Consider the following 23,871-nt stretch of genomic DNA (forward strand, 5'->3'; position numbering starts at 1 on the left):
CAGGGTCAATTGTAAAAAGCAATATAAGTCATCAATCGCTCTCTCTCTTCATCATGGTTTCATACAACCTTAAACTACCCGGCAAAGGCCTACTGATAGCTCACTTGAATATCTGTAGCTTAAGAAATAAAATCCCTGATTTATGTATGATAATGAAGTCTAATGATATACACATTATGGCAATATCTGAAACCCATCTTGACTCCTCTTTTGAGGATGATGAATTAGCTGTAGATGGATACACAATTTTTAGGAAGGATAGAACAAGATATGGTGGAGGTGTAGCTGTGTATGTGCAGAGTCACATTCCTGTGAAAGTAAGACATGATTTAATGTTGGCTGATATTGAGGCCCTGTGGATCCAGGTTCACCTGCCACAGACCAAACCCATACTGGTTGGGTGCTGCTATAGACCACCTAGTGCCGATATAAAATACCTGGATTTAATATGCAAGATGTTGGATGAATCTAGTGATGAAAACAGAGAGATATATTTTACTGGGGACACAAACATTGATTGGTCTGCTATGTGCCCGCTGAAAAAGAAACTTATTGCTGTAACTAATGCCTGTAACCTCACACAGACTATTACACTACCAACCAGATCAACTATAAATAGAAATGGGCTAAAGTCATCCAAATGCATTGACCACCTATTCACTAATGTTCCTGATAAATGCACTAAAACAGTATCAATAGCTCTTGGCTTTACGGATCACAACTTAATTGCAATAAGGAGGAAGACCAAGCTCTCCAAAGCTCCTAGTGTGACTATACATAAAAGATCTTATAAATATTTTAATGAAGTAAAATTTATAGATGATGTGAAACATGTTAACTGGGAAATTGTGTGTCTTGAGGAGGATCCCGAAGCGGCTTTGAGCACATTCATGAAGTTATTTTTGCAGATTGTAGATAAGCATGCTCCTGTCAGGAAAACAACTGTCAAGGCAAATGGCGCCCCTTGGTTAGGGAATGAGCTCAAAGCACTTATGAAGCAACGTAACCAGGCTAAAAAGTTGGCAGACTCTTCTGGTCTACTTTCTGATGCAATGATCTATCGTAAATTAAGAAATCGTGTAACTAAAATAAATAGAAGTAATAAAAAGGTATATTATCAGACAAAGATCTATGACTTTAGACATGATGGAAAACAATTGTGGAAAATTTTAAATCAAATAATGGGAAGATCAGCATCATGTAAAACAAATTCGTATATAGAAGTTGATGGAGCTTACCTGACTAAGCCAATGGAAATTGCCACATATTTTAATAATTACTTCACAAACAAGGTGGAAAATCTGAGAGTGAATATGACGCCTTCTGATGGCTCCTCCTCATGCACATTAATTGAAAATCATATAATGAAGGGTAAAAACTGCAGGTTCGATTTTGTACCAGTTAGTAGTTCTGATATTGAGAAATTGTTGTTATCACTGCCATCTGATAAACCTGCTGGGACGGACATGCTAGATGGCAAATTGTTAAGAATTGCGGCATGCCATGTATCAACTCCGATTTGTCATATATTTAATAAATCATTAAGATATGGAGTCTTTCCTGGGGTTTGGAAGGAGGCTAAGGTCATCCCTCTACCCAAGGACAAAAATAAAGATTTTACTGGTATAAATAGTAGACCAATAAGCATACTTCCTGTTCTTAGTAAATTGATGGAAAAAGTTGTTTTCAAACAAATTCAAGATTACTTTACCTACAACAAACTGATGTCGGGTTCCCAGCATGCTTATAGGCAAGGTCACTCAACATCTACTGCTCTAGCTCAGCTGACTGATGACTGGCTGTCACAAATGGACGTCAAGAAGATGGTTGGTACTGTCCTGATTGACTTTAGTGCGGCATTCGATGTCATAGATCACAACATAATGATCTCCAAACTGAGAAAATATGGTTTTAATAGTATGTCACTTTCTTGGATGTTGAGCTATCTATCAGCAAGATCACAGAGAGTGTGTTTTAATGGTAGCCTATCTGAACGCAAGTACAATTACTGCGGCGTGCCTCAAGGAAGCTGCTTAGGTCCTTTACTTTTTATTATTTTTACTAATGATCTTCCCTGTGTTACAACAAACACCAATATGGTTATGTATGCAGATGACACAACTCTATACAGTACTGCCTCTACCTTAAATGACCTAGAAAACAACTTAAATCAGGACCTGGAGACAGTGTCCCGCTGGGTAAATGATAGTAAACTTGTTGTGAATATTGACAAAACAAAAAGCATTCTTTTTGGATCCAGGCATATGCTTGTTGATGACCCACAGCTTCATATTTTAATGTCAGACATACGTATTGAGCAGGTCAAAAAAGCAAAATTGCTTGGTGTGCTATTAGACAGTCAACTGTCATGGTCTGATCATATTAATGGTATTTCAATGAGAATGGGAAGAGGTTTAGCCATGGTCAGGAAGTGCTCCACCTTCTTGACATCCTCAACAATGGCTCAAGTCATACAGTCCTTGGTTTTCTGTCATCTTCATTACTGTCCTATAATATGGTCCGCTACGACTAAGTCTGACCTGAACAAACTGCAACTTGTTCAGAACAGAGCGGCTAGACTGCTACTTAAATGTTCTTTGCACACTAATATTGCATTTATGCATTCACGCCTGTCCTGGTTGTCTGTTGAACAAAAGATGCATTGTAGTCTCATTATGTTCTTTAGAACTATCATTTTAGATCAATCACTAGATTACTTTTACAAACAGTTTTTAAAATCAACTAATACACATATTCATGACACTAGGAATGCCAGCAATGGCTATTTGGCACTTCCTGCTCCCAGGACCAATCTCCTCAAACATACAGTCATGTATAGATGTACATCATTTTGGAATGGGTTGCCATCTCACATTAATCTCTCACAAAGTAAATTGTCATTCAAGACAGCTTTGAAGATACACCTATTGCAGCTGCCCACATGACGAGAATTTTTAATACTGGTTTTAACTAGCTTTTTATCTTATGTTGTATTTTTCCATTGTATAATGTCTGTTATTGCATGTATTCTTTGCATTTTTCATTTTGTATGCTCCTATATGGACCCCAGGAAGACTAGCAGTCGCCTTGGCGTCAGCTAATGGGGATCCATTCAATAAACAATAAACAATATCAAATAATGCAGTAATACTGTCATAATGAATAAACTCAAGTTTTGTTTTTGTAAACCTTACCAAAATACCTGATTCTGGTAAAACTCAAATAGATTCAATATTACAGGCAGTTTAAGACGGATTGCAAGTTTGGTTTAGGAGTTTGGTTTTGGAATTATGTTTATATTACTTTTATATTTAGTTTGAAAGTTATACCATCATATTGAGTAAAAAAAAAACTTTTTTCTTTACAAACATTACAAAATAGTTGTTTCTAGTAAAACTCACAAAGATACATTTCTCCAGGCATTATTAGCCATTTAGCATGTTTGGTTTAGGAGTTATGTTTAAATAACTGTCAAATTGAATGTAGCAGATATACTGTCATTATGAAAAATAAAACAATTTTTGTATTTGTAAACCTGACCAAATTACTTGATTCTGGTAAAACTCACATAGATACAATATTTTAGGCATTTTTAAACATAATGCCTTTTCAATTTTGGAGTTATGTTTATATATATTTCAATTTTGGTATGACAGTTATACTGTCATATTGAATTAAAAAAACTAACTTGCCTCTTTGCAAAACTTACAAAAGATAATTTTTCTAGTAAAACTAACAGAGATACATATCTTCACGCATTATTAGACATGTTGCATGTTTGGTGTAGGAAATATGTTGAAAAACTTTTTTATTGCTTATTTCGCATTATCTCAGGATTTTAAGAACATTACTGTCATAATGAGTAAAATACTTCTTTTTGTGTTTGCAAGCCTTAAAATTGCATATGTTTCAAGTAAAACTCAAAAGGATGCATTGTTTTAGGCTTTATTAACCTATTTTGCATGTCTGAATAGGGATTTATGTTTAAATAACAGTCAAATTGAATGTAGCAGTTAACTGTCATGAGTAAACCCCTAATGTTTGTATTTGTAAACCTTACCAAATTACCTGATTCTGGTGAAACTCACATAGATACAATAATTTAGGCATTTTTAGACATAATGCATGTTCAATTTTGGAGTTAAGTTTATATATATTTCATATTTGGTATGACAGTTATAATGTCATATTGAATTAAAAATACTAACTTGCCTCTTTGCAAAACTTACAAAAGATAATTTTTCTAGTAAAACTAACAGAGATACATATCTTCACGCATTAATAGACATATTGCATGTTTGGTGTAGGAAATATGTTGAAACACATTTTTATTGCTTATTTCGCATTATCTCAGGATTTTAAGAACATTACTGTCATAATGAGTAAAATACTTCTTTTTGTGTTTGCAAGCCTTAAAATAGCATATGTTTCGAGTAAAACTCACATGGATGCATTGTTTTAGGCTTTATTAGCCTACTTTGCATGTGTGGTTAGAAGTTATGTTTAAATAACTATCAAATTGAATGTAGCAGTTATCTGTCATTATGAGTAAACCCCTAATTTATGTAATTGTACACCTTACCAAATTTACTGATTCTTGTAAAACTCACATAGATACAATATTTTAGGCATTTTTAGACATAATGCATGTTTAGTTTTGGAGTTTTGTTTATATCACTTTCATATTTGGTATGACAGTTATACTGTCATATTGAATTAAAAAACTAACTTGCCTCTTTGCAAAACTTACAAAATATATTTTTTCTATTAAAACTAACAAAGATACATGTCTTCAGGCATTATTAGACATGTTGAATGTTTGATGTAGGAATTATGTTGAAAAACATTTTTATTGCTTATTTCGCATTATCTCAGGATTTTAAGAACATTACTGTCATAATGAGTAAAAAACTACTTTTTGTGTTTGCAAGCCTTAAAATAGCAAATGTTTCGAGTAAAACTCACAAGGATGCATTGTTTTAGGCTTTATTAACCTATTTGCATGTGTGGTTAGGGAGTTACGTTTAAATAACAGTCAAATTGAATGTAGCAGTTAACTGTCATTATGAGTAAACCCCTAATGTTTGTATTTGTAAACCTTACCAAATTACCTGATTCTGGTGAAACTCACATAGATACAATATTTTAGGCATTTTTAGACATAATGCATCTTCAATTTTGGAGTTATGTTTATATATATTTCATATTGGGTATGACAGTTATAATGTCATATTGAATTTAAAAAACTAACTTGCCTCTTTGCAAAACTTACAAAAGATAATTTTTCTAGTAAAACTAACAGAGATACATATCTTTACGCATTATTAGACATGTTGCATGTTTGGTGTAGGAAATATATTGAAAAACATTTTTATTGCTTATTTCGCACTATCTCAGGATTTTAAGAACATTACTGAATAATTAATGAGTAAAATACTTATTTTTGTGTTTGCAAGCCTTAAAATAGCATATGTTTCGAGTAAAACTCACATGGATGCATTGTTTTAGGCTTTATTAGCCTACTTTGCATGTGTGGTTAGAAGTTATGTTTAAATAACTATCAAATTGAATGTAGCAGTTATCTGTCATTATGAGTAAACCCCTAATTTATGTAATTGTACACCTTACCAAATTTACTGATTCTTGTAAAACTCACATAGATACAATATTTTAGGCATTTTTAGACATAATGCATGTTTAGTTTTGGAGTTTTGTTTATATCACTTTCATATTTGGTATGACAGTTATACTGTCATATTGAATTAAAAAACTAACTTGCCTCTTTGCAAAACTTACAAAATATATTTTTTCTATTAAAACTAACAAAGATACATGTCTTCAGGCATTATTAGACATGTTGAATGTTTGATGTAGGAATTATGTTGAAAAACATTTTTATTGCTTATTTCGCATTATCTCAGGATTTTAAGAACATTACTGTCATAATGAGTAAAAAACTACTTTTTGTGTTTGCAAGCCTTAAAATAGCAAATGTTTCGAGTAAAACTCACAAGGATGCATTGTTTTAGGCTTTATTAACCTATTTGCATGTGTGGTTAGGGAGTTACGTTTAAATAACAGTCAAATTGAATGTAGCAGTTAACTGTCATTATGAGTAAACCCCTAATGTTTGTATTTGTAAACCTTACCAAATTACCTGATTCTGGTGAAACTCACATAGATACAATATTTTAGGCATTTTTAGACATAATGCATCTTCAATTTTGGAGTTATGTTTATATATATTTCATATTGGGTATGACAGTTATAATGTCATATTGAATTTAAAAAACTAACTTGCCTCTTTGCAAAACTTACAAAAGATAATTTTTCTAGTAAAACTAACAGAGATACATATCTTTACGCATTATTAGACATGTTGCATGTTTGGTGTAGGAAATATATTGAAAAACATTTTTATTGCTTATTTCGCACTATCTCAGGATTTTAAGAACATTACTGAATAATTAATGAGTAAAATACTTATTTTTGTGTTTGCAAGCCTTAAAATAGCATATGTTTCGAGTAAAACTCACATGGATGCATTGTTTTAGGCTTTATTAGCCTATTTTGCATGTGTGGTTAGAAGTTATGTTTAAATAACTGTCAAATTGAATGTAGCAGTCATTATGAGTAAACCCCTGATTTATGTAATTGTACACCTTACCAAATTTACTGATTCTTGTAAAACTCACATAGATACAATATTTTAGGCATTTTTAGACATTGCATGTTTAGTTTTGTGGTTATGTTTATATAACTTTCATATTTGGTATGACAGTTATACTGTCATATTGAATCAAAAAAACTAACTTGCCTCTTTGCAAAACTTACAAAAGATAAATTTTCTAGTAAAACTAACAAAGATACATGTCTTCAGGCAATATTAGACATGTTGCATGTTTGATGTAGGAATTATATTGAAAAACATTTTCATTGCCTATTTCGCATTATCTCAGGATTTTAAGAACATTACTGTCATAATGAGTAAAATACTTCTTTTTGTGTTTGCAAGCCTTAAAATAGCAAATGTTTCGAGTAAAACTCACAAGGATGCATTGTTTTAGGCTTTATTAACCTATTTGCATGTGTGATTAGGAAGTTATGTTTAAATAACAGTCAAATTGAATGTAGCACTTATACTGTCATTATGAAAAAAAAATTGTATTTGTAAACCTGACCAAATTACTTGATTCTGGTAAAACTCACATAGATACAATATTTTAGGCAATTTTAAACATAATGCCTTTTCAATTTTGGAGTTATGTTTATATATATTTCATATTTGTTATGACAGTTATAATGTCATATTGAATTAAAAAAACTAACTTGCCTCTTTGCAAAACTTACAAAAGAGAATTTTTCTAGTAAAACTAACAGAGATACATATCTTCACGCATTATTAGACATGTTGCATGTTTGGTGTAGGAAATATGTTGAAAAACATTTTTATTGCTTATTTCGCATTATCTCAGGATTTTAAGAACATTACTGTCATAATGAGTAAAATACTTCTTTTTGTGTTTGCAAGCCTTAAAATTGCATATGTTTCAAGTAAAACTCACAAGGATGCATTGTTTTAGGCTTTATTAACCTATTTTGCATGTGTGAATAGGGATTTATGTTTAAATAACAGTCAAATTGAATGTAGCAGTTAACTGTCATGAGTAAACCCCTAATGTTTGTATTTGTAAACCTTACCAAATTACCTGATTCTGGTGAAACTCACATAGATACAATAATTTAGGCATTTTTAGACATAATGCATGTTCAATTTTGGAGTTATGTTTATATATATTTGATATTTGGTATGACAGTTATAATGTCATATTGAATTAAAAAAACTAACTTGCCTCTTTGCAAAACTTACAAAAGATAATTTTTCTAGTAAAACTAACAGAGATACATATCTTCACGCATTAATAGACATGTTGCATGTTTGGTGTAGGAAATATGTTGAAACACATTTTTATTGCTTATTTCGCATTATCTCAGGATTTTAAGAACATTACTGTCATAATGAGTAAAATACTTCTTTTTGTGTTTGCAAGCCTTAAAATAGCATATGTTTCGAGTAAAACTCACATGGATGCATTGTTTTAGGCTTTATTAGCCTATTTTGCATGTGTGGTTAGAAGTTATGTTTAAATAACTGTCAAATTGAATGTAGCAGTTATCTGTCATTATGAGTAAACCCCTAATTTATGTAATTGTACACCTTACCAAGTTTACTGATTCTTGTAAAACTCACATAGATACAATATTTTAGGCATTTTTAGACATAAAGCATGTTTAGTTTTGGAGTTTTGTTTATATCACTTTTATATTTGGTATGACAGTTACACTGTCATATTGAATTAAAAAACTAACTTGCCTCTTTGCAAAACTTACAAAATATATTTTTTCTATTAAAACTAACAAAGATACATGTCTTCAGGCATTATTAGACATGTTGCATGTTTGATGTAGGAATTATGTTGAAAAACATTTTTATTGCTTATTTCGCATTATCTCAGGATTTTAAGAACATTGCTGACATAATGAGTAAAAAACTACTTTTTGTGTTTGCAAGCCTTAAAATAGCAAATGTTTCGAGTAAAACTCACAAGGATGCAGTGTTTTAGGCTTTATTAACCTATTTGCATGTGTGGTTAGGGAGTTACGTTTAAATAACAGTCAAATTGAATGTAGCAGTTATACTGTCATTATGAAAAAAAAATTGTATTTGTAAACCTGACCAAATTACTTGATTCTGGTAAAACTCACATAGATACAATTTTTTAGGCATTTTTAAACATAATGCCTTTTCAATTTTGGAGTTATGTTTATATATATTTCATATTTGGTATGACAGTTATAATGTCATATTGAATTAAAAAAACTAACTTGCCTCTTTGCAAAACTTACAAAAGATAATTTTTCTAGTAAAACTAACAGAGATACATATCTTCACGCATTATTAGACATGTTGCATGTTTGGTGTAGGAAATATGTTGAAAAACATTTGTATTGCTTATTTCGCATTATCTCAGGATTTTAAGAACATTACTGTCATAATGAGTAAAATACTTCTTTTTGTGTTTGCGAGCCTTAAAATAGCATATGTTTCGAGTAAAACTCACATGGATGCATTGTTTTAGGCTTTATTAGCCTATTTTGCATGTGTGGTTAGAAGTTATGTTTAAATAACTGTCAAATTGAATGTAGCAGTTATCTGTCATTATGAGTAAACCCCTAATTTATGTAATTGTACACCTTACCAAATTTACTGATTCTTGTAAAACTCACATAGATACAATATTTTAGGCATTTTTAGACATAATCCATGTTTAGTTTTGGAGTTTTGTTTATATCACTTTCATATTTGGTATGACAGTTATACTGTCATATTGAATTAAAAAACTAACTTGCCTCTTTGCAAAACTTACAAAATATATTTTTTCTATTAAAACTAACAAAGATACATGTTTTCAGGCATTATTAGACAAGTTGCAAGTTTGATGTAGGAATTATGTTGAAAAACATTTTTATTGCTTATTTCGCATTATCTCAGGATTTTAAGAACATTACTGTCATAATGAGTAAAAAAATACTTTTTGTGTTTGCAAGCCTTAAAATAGCAAATGTTTCGAGTAAAACTCACAAGGATGCATTGTTTTAGGCCTTATTAACCTATTTGCATGTGTGGTTAGGGAGTTACGTTTAAATAAGTCAAATTGAATGTAGCAGTTAACTGTCTTTATGAGTAAACCCCTAATGTTTGTATTTGTAAACCTTACCAAATTACCTGATTCTGGTGAAACTCACATAGATACAATATTTTAGGCATTTTTAGACATAATGCATCTTCAATTTTGGAGTTATGTTTATATATATTTCATATTGGGTATGACAGTTATACTGTCATATTGAATTTAAAAAACTAACTTGCCTCTTTGCAAAACTTACAAAAGATAATTTTTCTAGTAAAACTAACAGAGATACATATCTTTACGCATTATTAAACATTTTGCATGTTTGGTGTAGGAAATATATTGAAAAACATTTTTATTGCTTATTTCGCATTATCTCAGGATTTTAAGAACATTACTGAGTAATTAATGAGTAAAATACTTCTTTTTGTGTTTGCAAGCCTTAAAATAGCATATGTTTCGAGTAAAACTCACATGGATGCATTGTTTTAGGCTTTATTAGCCTATTTTGCATGTGTGGTTAGAATATATGTTTAAATAACTGTCAAATTGAATGTAGCAGTCATTATGAGTAAACCCCTGATTTATGTAATTGTACACCTTACCAAATTTACTGATTCTTGTAAAACTCACATAGATACAATATTTTAGGCATTTTTAGACATAATGCATGTTTAGTTTTGTGGTTATGTTTATATAACTTTCATATTTGGTATGACAGTTATACTGTCATATTGAATCAAAAAAACTAACTTTCCTCTTTGCAAAACTTACAAAAGATAAATTTTCTAGTAAAACCAAAGATACATGTCTTCAGGCAATATTAGACATGTTGCATGTTTGATGTATGAATTATATTGAAAAACATTTTCATTGCTTATTTCGAATTATCTCAGGATTTTAAGAACATTACTGTCATAATGAGTAAAAAACTATTTTTTGTGTTTGCAAGCCTTAAAATAGCAAATGTTTCGAGTAAAACCCACAAGGATGCATTGTTTTAGGCTTTATTAACCTATTTGCAGGTGTGATTAGGAAGTTATGTTTAAATAACAGTCAAATTGAATGTAGCAGTTATACTGTCATTATGAAAAAAAAATTGTATTTGTAAACCTGACCAAATTACTTGATTCTGGTAAAACTCACATAGATACAATATTTAAGGCATTTTTAAACATAATGCCTTTTCAATTTTGGAGTTATGTTTATATATATTTCATATTTGGTATGACAGTTATAATGTCATATTGAATTAAAAAAACTAACTTGCCTCTTTGCAAAACTTACAAAAGATAATTTTTCTAGTAAAACTAACAGAGATACATATCTTCACGCATTATTAGACATGTTGCATGTTTGGTGTAGGAAATATGTTGAAAAACATTTTCATTGCTTATTTCGCATTATCTCAGGATTTTAAGAACATTACTGTCATAATGAGTAAAATACTTCTTTTTGTGTTTGCAAGCCTTAAAATAGCATATGTTTCGAGTAAAACTCACATGGATGCATTGTTTTAGGCTTTATTAGCCTATTTTGCATGTGTGGTTAGAAGTTATGTTTAAATAACTGTCAAATTGAATGTAGCAGTCATTATGAGTAAACCCCTGATTTATGTAATTGTACACCTTACCAAATTTACTGATTCTTGTAAAACTCACATAGATGCAATATTTTAGGCATTTTTAGACATAATGCATGTTTAGTTTTGTGGTTATGTTTATATAACTTTCATATTTGGTATGACAGTTATACTGTCATATTGAATCAAAAAAACTAACTTGCCTCTTTGCAAAACTTACAAAAGATAATTTTTCTAGTAAAACTAACAACGATACATGTCTTCAGGCAATATTAGACATGTTGCATGTTTGATGTAGGAATTATATTGAAAAACATTTTCATAGCTTATTTCGCATTATCTCAGGATTTTAAGAACATTACTGTCATAATGAGTAAAAAACTATTTTTTGTGTTTGCAAGCCTTAAAATAGCATATGTTTCGAGTAAAACTCATAAGGATGCATTGTTTTAGGCTTTATTAACCTATTTTGCATGTGTGGTTAGGGAGTTATGTTTAAATAACAGTCAAATTGAATGTAGCAGTTAACTGTCATTATGAGTAAACCCCTAATTTATGTAATTGTACACCTTACCAAATTAACTGATTCTTGTAAAACTCAGATAGATTTCTAGATTTTCTCAGGATTTTAAGAACATTACTGGCATATTGAGAAATGTATCTTTGTAAGTTTTACAGGAAAAAAATAGTTTGTAAGGTTTGTAAAGACACAAGTTAGCTTTTTTTTACTCAATATGACAGTATAACTGTCATACTAAATATGAAAAATTAATAAATATAACACCAAAACCAAACTTGCAATCCGTCTAAAAATGCCTGTAATATTGAATATATGTGAGTTTTACCAGAATCAGTTATTTTGGTAAGGTTTACAAATACAAAAATTGAGTTTTACTCGTAATGACAGTATAACTGCCATATTCAAAATAACAGTTATTTAAACATAACTCCTAAACCAAATATGCTAAATGGCTAATGTCCCTGGAGAAATGAATCTTTGTGAGTTTTACTAGAAAAAAAATATTTTGTAAGGTTTGTAAAGACAAAAGTTAGTTGTTGTTTTTTTACTCAATATGATGGTATAACTGTCATACTAAAAATGAAAGTTAGATAGACATAATTCCAAAACCAAACTCCTAAACCAAACTTGCAGTCTGGCTTAACTGCCTGTAATATTGAATCTATGTGAGTTTTGCCAGAATCAGGTATTTTGGTAAGGTTTTTACAAATACAAAACTTGGGTTTTACTCATAATGACAGTATAACTGCAACATTTGATATGACAGTTATTTAAACATGACTCCTAAACCAAACATGATAAATGACTAATAATGCCTGGAGAAAGGTATGTGAGTTTTACTGGAAAAAAATAATGTGTAAGGTTTATAAAGACACAAGTTATTTTTTTTATTTAATATGATGGTATAACTGTCATACTAAATATGAAAGTTATATAAACATAACTCCAAAACCAAAATGCATTTTGTCTAAAAATGCCTGTAATATTGTATCTTTTTGAGTTTTACCAGAATCAGGTATTTTGGTAAGGTTGACAAATACAAACATTAGGTTTTACTCATAATGACAGTATACTGCCACATTCAATATGACAATTATTTAAACATAACTCCAAAACCATTATGTCTAAAAATTCCTATAAATTTGTATCTACGTGAGTTTTACTAGAATCAGTTGTTTTTGTAAGGTTAATTAGTTTTTCTCATAATGAGAGTATAATGTCACAATCAATCTGACAAAATGGCTAATAATGCCTGGAGGAATGTATTTTTGTGAATTTTACTTAACAAAAATTGTGTAAGGTTTGTAAAGACACACGTTAATTTTTTTTTAACTTAATTTTACAGTATAGCTGTCATACTTTATATGAAAGTTTTATAAACATAACTCCAAAACCATACATGCAATCCGTCTAAAAATGTCTGTAATATTTATTATATGTGAGTTTTATCAGAATCAGGTATTTTGGTATGGTTTACAAATAAAAAAATAGGTTTTACTCATAGTGATAGTATAACTGCCACACTCAATATGACAGTTATTTAAACATAACTCCTAAAACACAAATGCAAAATGACTAATAATGCTTAGAGAAATGTATATTTGTGAATTTTACTGGAAAACAATATTTTGTAAGGTTTGTAAAGATACAAATTAGTGTTTTATTACTCAATATGATGGTATAATTGTCATGCTAAATATAAAAGTTATATAAACATAACTCCAAAACCAAACATACTTTGTGTCTAAAAAGTCCTGTAATATTGTATCGATGTGGGTTTTACCAGAATCAAGTATTTTGGTAAGGTTTACAAATACAAAAAATAGGTTTTACTCATAATGACAGTATAACTGCCACATTCAAAATGACAGTTATATAAACATAACGCCAAAACCAAACATGCATTATGTTTAAAAATGCCTGTAATATTGTATCTATGTGAGTTTTACCAGAATCAGGTATTTTGGTAAGGTTGAAAAATAAAAAAATTAGGTTTTACTCATAATGACAGTATAACTGTCACATTGACTGCCCCCAAACATGCATTATGTCTAAAAATGCCTATAATTTTGTATCCATGTGAGTTTTACTAGAATCAGTTGTTTTTGTAAGGTTTACAAATACAAAATATTAGTTTTACTCATTATGACAGTATACTGTCACAATCAATCTGAAAATATGGCTAATAATGCCTTGAGGAATGTATCTTTGTGAATTTTACTGGAAATAATATTTTGTAAGGTTTGTAAAGACACGAGTTAGTTGTTTTTTGTATACAATTTTACAGTATAGCTGTCATACTATATATGAAAGTTATATAAACACAACTCCAAAACCAAATATGCAATACGTGAGTTTTATCAGAATCAGGTATTTTGGTAAGGTTTACAAAAACAAAAATTAGGTTTTACTCATAGTGACAGTATAACTGCCACACTCAATATGACAGTTATTTAAACATAACTCCTAAAACACAAATGCAAAATGACTAATAATGCCTAGAGAAAGGTATATTTGTGAATTTTACTGGAAAACAATATTTTGTAAGGTTTGTAAAGATACACATTTTTTTTTGTTTTTTACTCAATATGATGGTATAACTTTCATACTAAATATGAAAGTTATATAAACATAACTCCAAAACCAAACATGCTTTATGTCTAAAAATTCCTGTAATATTGTATCGATGTGGGTTTAACCAGAATCAGGTATTTTGGTAAGGTTTACAAATACAAAAAATAGGTTTTACTCATAATGACAGTATAACTGCCACACTCAATATGACAGTTGTTTAAACATAACTCCTAAACCAAACATGATAAATGGCTAGTTATGCCTGGAGAAATGTATCTTTGTGAGTTTTACTGGGAAAACATTTTTTGTAAGGTTTATAAAGACACAAGTTATTTTTTTTTGTACTCAATATGATGGTATAACTGTCATACTAAATATAAAAGTTGTATAAACATAACTCCAAAACCAAACATGCATTATGTCTAAAAATGCCTGCAATATTGTATCTATGTGATTTTTACCAGAATCAGGTATTTTTGGTAAGGTTTACAAATACAAACATTAGGTTTTACTCACTATGACAGTATACTGTCACATTCAATCTGACAGTTATTTAAACATACTGTAACTCCTAAACCACAAATACAAAATGGCTCATAATGCCTGGAAAAATTTGTCTTTGTGAGTTTTCCTGGAATTTTTTTTTTTATAAGGTTTGTAAAGAAACAAATTCGTTTTTTTACTTAATGTGACAGTTTAAATGTCATACTAAATATGAAAGTTAAATAAACATAACTCCAAAACCAAACTTGCAATACGTCTAAAAATGCCTGTAATATTGAATCTATATGAGTTTTACCAGAATCAGGTATTTTGGTAAGGTTTACAAATACAAAACTTGGGTTTTACTCATAATGACAGTATAGCTGCATTATTTGATATGACAGTTATTTAAACATAACTCCTAAACCAAACATGATAAATGGCTAATAATGCCTGGAAAAATGTATATAAACATAACTCCAAAACCAAACATGTATTATGTCCAAAAATGCCTGTAATATTGTATCTATGTGAGTTTTACCAGAATCAGGTATTTTGGTAAGGTTTATAAATACAAAATTTAGGTTTTAATCATAATGACAGTATAACTGCCATATTCAAAATAACAGTTATTTAAACATAACTCCTGAACCAAAAAGGCTAAATTGCTATTAATGCCTGGAGAAATGTATACAAACATAACTCCAAAACCAAACATGCATTATGTCTAAAAATGCCTTTAGTATTGTATATATGTGAGTTTTACCAGAATCAGGTACTTTGGTAAGGTTGAAAAATACAAAAATTAGGTTTTAGTCATAATGACAGTATAACTGCCACATTGACTGCCACCAAACATGCATGATGTCTAAAAATGCCTATAATTTTGTATCCATGTGAGTTTTACTAGAATCAGTTGTTTTTGTAAGGTTTACAAATACAAAATATTAGTTTTACTCATAATGACAGTATACTGTCACATTTAATCTGACAAAATGGCTAATAATGCCTTGAGGAATGTATCTTTGTGAATTTTACTGGAAAAAATATTTTGTAAGGTTTGTAGACACGATTTAGTTGTTGTTTTGTACACAATTTAACAGTATAGCTGTCATACTATATATGAAAGTTATATAAACACAACTCCAAAACCAAATATGCAATCCGTCTAAAAATGCCTGTAATATTGAATAAATGTGAGTTTTATCAGAATCAGGTATTTTGGTAAGGTTTACAAAAACAAAAATTAGGTTTTACTCAAAGTGACAGTATAACTGCCACACTCAATATGACAGTTAATTAAACATAACTCCTAAAACACAAATGCAAAATGATTAATAATGCCTGGATAAATGTATACAAACATAACTCCAAAATCAAACATGCATTATGTCTAAAAATGCCTGTAATATTGTATCTATGTGAATTTTACCAGAATCAGGTATTTTGGTAAGGTTTATAAATACAAAATTTAGGTTTTACTCATAATGACAGTATAACTGCCATATTCAAAATAACATAACATAACTCCTGAACCAAAACATGCTAAATGGCTATTAATGCCTGGAGAAATGTATACAAACATAACTCCAAAACCAAACATGCATTATGTCTAAAAATGCCTTTAGTATTGTATCTATATGAGTTTTACCAGAATCAGGTATTTTGGTAAGGTTGAAAAATACAAAAATTAGGTTTTACTCATAATGACAGTCTTTAATCTGACAAAATGGCAAATAATGCCTTGAGGAATGTATCTTTGTGAATTTTACTGGAAAAAATATTTTGTAAGGTTTGTAAAGACACGATTTAGTTGTTTTTTTTCACACCATTTAACAGTATAGCTGTCATACTATATATGAAAGTTATATAAACACAACTCCAAAACCAAATATGCAATCCGTCTAAAAATGCCTGTAATATTGAATACATGTGAGTTTGATCAGAATCAGGTATTTTGGGTTTTACTCATAGTGACAGTATAACTGCCACACTCAATATGACAGTTAATTAAACATAACTCCTAAAACACAAATGCAAAATGACTAATAGTGCCTAGAGAAAGGTATATTTGTGAATTTTACTGGAAAACAATATTTTGTAAGGTTTGTAAAGATACAAATTATTTTTTGTTTTTCACTCAATATGATGATATAACTGTCATACTAAATATGAAAGTTATATAAACATAACTCCAAAACCAAACATGCTTTATGTCTAAAAATTCCTGTAATATTGTATTGTTGTGGGTTTTACCAGAATCCCGTATTTTGGTAAAGTTTACAAATACAAAAAATAGGTTTTACTCATAATGACAGTATAACTGCCACACTCAATATGACAGTTGTTTAAACATAACTCCTAAACCAAACATGATAAATGGCTAATTATGCCTGGAGAAATGTATCTTTGTGAGTTTTACTGGGAACATTTTTTTTTTTAAGGTTTATAAAGACACAAGTTAGTTTTTTTAATTTAATATGATGGTATAACTGTCATACTAAATATAAAAGTTGTATAAATATAGTTTTGGAGTTATGTTTATATACCTTTTATATTTAGTATGACAGTTATACCATTATATTAAGTAAAAAAAACTAATTTGTGTCTTTACAAACCTTACAAATTTTTTTATTTTTCATTAAATTTCGCAAAGATACATTTTTCCAGGCATTATTAGTCATTTTGCATTTGTTTTTTAGGAGTTATGTTTAAAAAACTGTCATATTGAGTGTGGCATTTATACTGTCATTATGAGTAAAACCTAATTTTTGTATTTGTAAACCTTACCAAAATACCTGATTTTGGTAAAACTCACATAGATTCAATATTACAGGCATTTTTAGACGGATTTCAAGTTTGGTTTTAGAGTTATGTGTATATAACTTTCATATTTAGTATGACAGTTATACTGTCAAATTGAGAAAAAAAAAAAAAACTTGTAATTTTACAAACCTTACAATATATTTTTTCCAGTAAAATTCACAGAGATACATTTTTCCAGGCATTATTAGTCATTTTGCATGTGTGGTTTAGGAGTTATGTTTAAATAGCTGTCAGATTGAATGTGACAGTATACTGTCATAGTGAGTAAAACCAATATTTTGTATTTGCAAAACTTACAAAAACAACTGATTCTAGTAAAACTCACATGGATAAAATATTACAGGCATTTTTAGACATAATGCATGTTTGGTTTTGGAGTTATGTTTATACTACTTTTACATTTAGTGTGACAGTTATACTGTCCATCCATCCATCCATTTTCTACCGCTTATTCCCTTGGGGGTCGCGGGGGGCGCTGAAGCCTATCGCAGCTACAATCGGGCGGAAGGCGGCGTACACCCTGGAAAAGTAGCCACCTCATCATATTAAGTAAAAAAAACTAAATTGTTTCTTTACAAACCTTACAAAATATGTTTTTACAGTAATCTCACAAAGATACATTTCTCCAGGGATTATAGCCATTTTGCATGTGTGGTTTGGTAGTTATAATTAAATAACTGTCAAATTGAATGTGACAGTATACTATCATGGTGAGTAAAACCGATATTTTGTAATTGCAAACCTTACTACAACAATTGATTTTAGTAAAACTCGCATGGATACAAAATTACAGGCATTTTTAAACATAATGCATGTTTGGTTTTGGAGTTATGTTTATATGTTTTTTACATGTAGTATTACAGTAATGCTGTCATATTGAGTAAAAAAAAAACTAACTTGTGTCTTTACAAACCTTACAAAATTTATTTCCCAGTAAAACTCACAAAGATACATTTCTCCAGGCATTATTAGCCATTAACCATGTTTGGTTTAGAGTTATGTTTAAATAACAGTCAGATTGAATGTGACAGTATACTGTCATAGTGAGTAAAACCTAATTTTTGTATTTGTAAACCTTAACAAAATACCTGATTCTAGTAAAACTCACATAGATTCAATATTACAGGCATTTTTAGACGGATTGCATGTTTGGTATTGGAGTTATGTTTATATAACTTTTACATTTATTATGACAGTTATACAAACATATTGAATAAAAAAACCTATTTTGTGTCTTATCAAACCTTACAAAATATTTTTTTTCCTGTAAAACTCACAAAGATACATTTCTCCAGGCATTATTAGCCATTTTGCATGTGTGGTTTAGGAGTTATGTTAACATAACCGTCATATTGAGGGTGGCAGTTATACTCTCATTATGAGTAAAACATAATTTTTGTATTTATAAACCTTACCAAAATTCCTGATTCTGATAAAACTCACATAGATACAATATTACAGGCATTTTTAGACATAATGCATGTTTAGTTTTGGAGTTATGTTTATATATATTTTTCCAGGCATTATTAGCTATTTATCATGTTTGGTTTAGGAGTTATGTTTGAATAACTGTCATATCAAATAATGCAGTTATACTGTCATTATGAGTAAAACCCAAGTTTTGTATTTGTAAACCTTACCAAAATACCTGATTCTGGTAAAACTCACATAGAATAAATATTACAGGCAGTTTAAGACATATTGCAAGTTTGGTTTAGGAGTTTGGTTTTGGAATTATGTGTATATAACTTTCATATTTAGTATGGCAGCTATACCATCATATTGAGTAAAAAAAAAACTAACTTTTGTCTTTACAAACCTTACAAAATATTTTTTTCTAGTAAAAATCACAAAGATACATTTCTCCAGGCATGTATCATGTTTGGTTTAGGAATTATGTTTAAATAACTGTCATGTTGAGTGTGGCAGTTATATTGTCATTATGAGTAAAACCTATTTTTTGTATTTGTAAACCTAAACAAAATGCCTGATTCTGGTAAAACTCATATAGATACAATATTACAGGAATTTTTAGACATAAAACATGTTTGGTTTAGGAGTTATGTTTAAATAACTGTCAGATTGAATGTGACAGTATACTGTCATAGTGAGTTAAACCAATATTTTGTATTTGCAAACCTTACAAAAACAACTGATTCTAGTTAAACTTACATGAATACAATATTACAGGCATTTTTAGACATAATGCATGTTTGGTTTTGGAGTTATGTTTTCAATTTTTTTACATTTAGTATGACAGTTTTACTGTCATATTGAGTAAGAAAAAAATAATTTGTGTCTTTACAAACCCATTCATCCATCAATTTTCTACCGCTTATTCCCTTTGTTGTTGCGGGGGGCGCTGGAGCCTATCTCAGCTACAATCGGGCGGAAGGCGGGGTACACCCTGGACAAGTCGCCAGCTCATCGCAGTCTTTACAAACCTTACAAAATTGTAAAACTTAAAAAGATACATTTCTCCAGGCATTATTAACCATTTTGCATGTGTGGTTTAGGAGTTATGTTTACATAACTGTCATATTGAATGTGGCAGTTATACTGTCATTATGAGTAAAACCTATTTTTTGTTTTTGTAAACCTTACCAAAATACCTGATTCTAGTAAAACGAACATAGATTCATTGGTTTTGGCGTTATATTTATATAACTGTCATTTTGAATGTGGCAGTTATACTGTCATTATGAGTAAAAAAACTAACTTCTGTCTTTACAAACCTTACAAAATATTTTTTTTCCAGTTAAACTCACAAAGATACATTTCCCCAGGCATTATTAGCCATTGAACATGTTTGGTTTAGGAGTTATGTTTGAATAACTGTCATATTGAGCGTGGCAGTTATACTGTCATTATGAGTAAAACCTATTTTTTGTATTTGTAAACCTTACCAAAATACCTGATTCTGGTAAAACCCACATCGATACAATATTACAGGAATTTTTAGACATAAAATATGTTTGGTTTTGGAGTTATGTTTATATAACTTTCATATTTAGTATGACAGTTATACCATCATATTGAGTAAAAAAAACTAATTTGTATCTTTACAAATCTTACAAAATATTGTTTTCCAGTAAACTTCACAAATATACATTTCTCTAGGCATTATTAGTCATTTTGCATTTGTGTTTTAGGAGTTATGTTTAATTAACTGTCATATTGAATGTGGCAGTTATACTGTCATTATGAGTAAAACCTATTTTTTGTTTTTGTAAACCTTACCAAAATACCTGATTCTAGTAAAACGAACATAGGTTTTGGAGTTATGTTAATATAACTTTCATATTTAGTATGACAGTTTATCATCATATTGAGTAAAACATTTTACTTGTATCTTTATAAACCTTACAAATTCGTTTTTTCCAGTAAAACTCACAAAGATATATTTCTCCAGGCATTATTAACCATTTTGCATGTGTGGTATAGGAGTTATGTTTACATAACTGTCATATTAAATGTGGCAGTTATACTGTCAATATGAGTAAAACCAAATTTGTGTACATCTAAACCTTACCAAAATACCTGATTCTGGTAAAACTCACATAGATACAATATTACAGGCATTTTTAGACATATTGCAAGTTTGGTTTTGTAGTTATGTTTATTTAACTTTTATATTTAGTATGCCAGTTATACTGTCACAATAAGTAAAAAACTAACTTGTGTCTTTACAAACCTTACCATTTTTTATTTATTTTTTCAAGGAAAACTCACAAAGATACATTGCTCCAGGCGTTATTAGCCATTTTGCATTTGTGGTTTAGGAATTATGTTTAAATACCTGTCATGTTAAATGTGGCAGTTATATTGTCATTATGAGTAAAACGTAATTTTTGTATTTGTAAACCTTACCAAAATACCTGATTCTGGTAAAACTCACATAGATACAATATTACAGGAATTTTTAGACATGAAACATGTTTGGTTTTGGAGTTATGTTTATATAACTTTCATATTTAGTATGACAGTTATACCATTATATTGAGTAAAAAAAATAAATAACTTGTGTCTTAATAAACCTTTCTTTTTTTTTTTTTCAGCAAAACTCACAAAGATACATTTCTCCAGGTATAATTAGCCATTTATCATGTTTGGTTTAGGAGTTATGTTTAAATAACTGTCATATTGAGTGTGGCAGTTATACTGTCATCATGAGTAAAACCTAGATTTTGTATTTGTAAACCTTATCAAAATACCTTATTCTGGTAAAAATCACATATATACAATATTACAGGCATTTTTAGACATAATGTATGTTTGGTTTTGGAGTTATGTTTATACAACTTTCATATTTAGTATGACAGTTATACCATTATATTGAATAAAAAAAAAAAACTTGTGTCTTTACAAGCCTTACTTTTTTTTTTTTCCAGTAAAACTCACAAAAATACATTTCTCCAGGTATAATTAGCCATTTATCATGTTTGGTTTAGGAGTTATGTTTAAACAACTGTCATATTGAGTGTGGCAGTTATACTGTCGTTATGAGTAAAACCTATTTTTTGTACCACATCGATACAATATTACAGGAATTTTTAGACATAAAGCATGTTTGGTTTTGGAGTTATGTTTATATAACTTTCATATTTAGTATGAAAGTTATACCATCAAATTGAGTAAAAAAACAAACTAATTTGTATCTTTACAAACCTTACAAAATATTGTTTTCCAGTAAAATTTACAAATATACCTTTATCTAGGCATTATTAGTCATTTTGCATTTGTGTTTTAGGAGTTATGTTTAAATAACTGTCATATTGAGTGTGGCAGTTATACTGTCACTATGAGTAAAACCTAATTTTTGTTTTTGTAAACCTTACCAAAATACCTGATTCTGATAAAACTCACATATTGCATATTTGGTTTCGGAGTTGTGTTTATATAACTTTCATATATAGTATGACAGCTATACTGTAAAATTGTGTAAAAAAAACCCCCAACTCTTGTCTTTACAAACCTTACAAAATATTTTTTCCAGTAAAACTCACAAAGACACATTCCTCAAGGCATTATTAGCCATATTGTCAGATTGATTGTGACAGTATACTGTCATTATGAGTAAAACTAATATTTTGTATTTGTAAAACTCACATGGATACAAAATTATAGGAATTTTTAGACAAAATGCATGTTTGGGGGCAGTCAATGTGGCAGTTATACTGTCATTATGAGTAAAACCTAATTTTTGTATTTTTCAACCTTACCAAAATACCTGATTCTGGTAAAACTCACATAGATACAATATTACCCGCATTTTTAGACATAATGCATGTTTGGTTTTGGAGTTATGTTCATATAAAATTTACATTTATTATGACAGTTATACAAACATATTGAATAAAAAAACTAACTTGTGTCTTTACAAACCTTACAAAATATTTTTATTTTCCAGTTAAACTCACAAAGATACCTTTCTCCAGGCAGAATTAGCCATTTATCATGTTTAAATTAGGACTTATGTTTAAATTACTGTAATTTTGAATGTGGCAGTTATACTGTCATTATGAGTAAAAAAACTAACTTCTGTCTTTACAAACCTTACAAAATATTTTTTTTTCCAGTTAAACTCACAAAGATACATTTCCCCAGGCATTATTAGCCATTGAACATCTTTGGTTTAGGAGTTATGTTTGAATAACTGTCATATTGAGTGTGGCAGTTATACTGTCATTAAGAGTAAAACCTATTTTTTGTATTTGTAAACCTTACCAAAATACCAGATTCTGGTAAAACCCACATCGATACAATATTACAGGAATTTTTAGACATAAAATATGTTTGGTTTTGGAGTTATGTTTATATAACTTTCATATTTAGTATGACAGTTATACCATCATATTGAGTAATAAAACACTAATTTGTATCTTTACAAACCTTAAAAAATATTTTTTTTCTAGTAAAACTTACAAAGATTCATTTCTCCAGGCATTATTAACCATTTAGCATATTTGGTTTAGGAGTTATGTTTAAATAGCTGTTATTTTGAATATGGCAGTTATACTGTCATTATGAGTAAAACCCAATTTTTGTATTTGTAAACCTTACCAAAATAAATTATTCTGGTAAAACTCACATATATTTAATATTACAGGCATTTTTAGACGGATTGCAAGTTTGGTTTTGGTGTTATATTTATTCAACTTTCATATTTAGTATGACAGTTATACTGTCATATT

This window comes from Nerophis lumbriciformis, linkage group LG03, assembly GCF_033978685.3.
Source record: "Nerophis lumbriciformis linkage group LG03, RoL_Nlum_v2.1, whole genome shotgun sequence".
NCBI classification, from domain to species: domain Eukaryota; kingdom Metazoa; phylum Chordata; class Actinopteri; order Syngnathiformes; family Syngnathidae; genus Nerophis; species Nerophis lumbriciformis.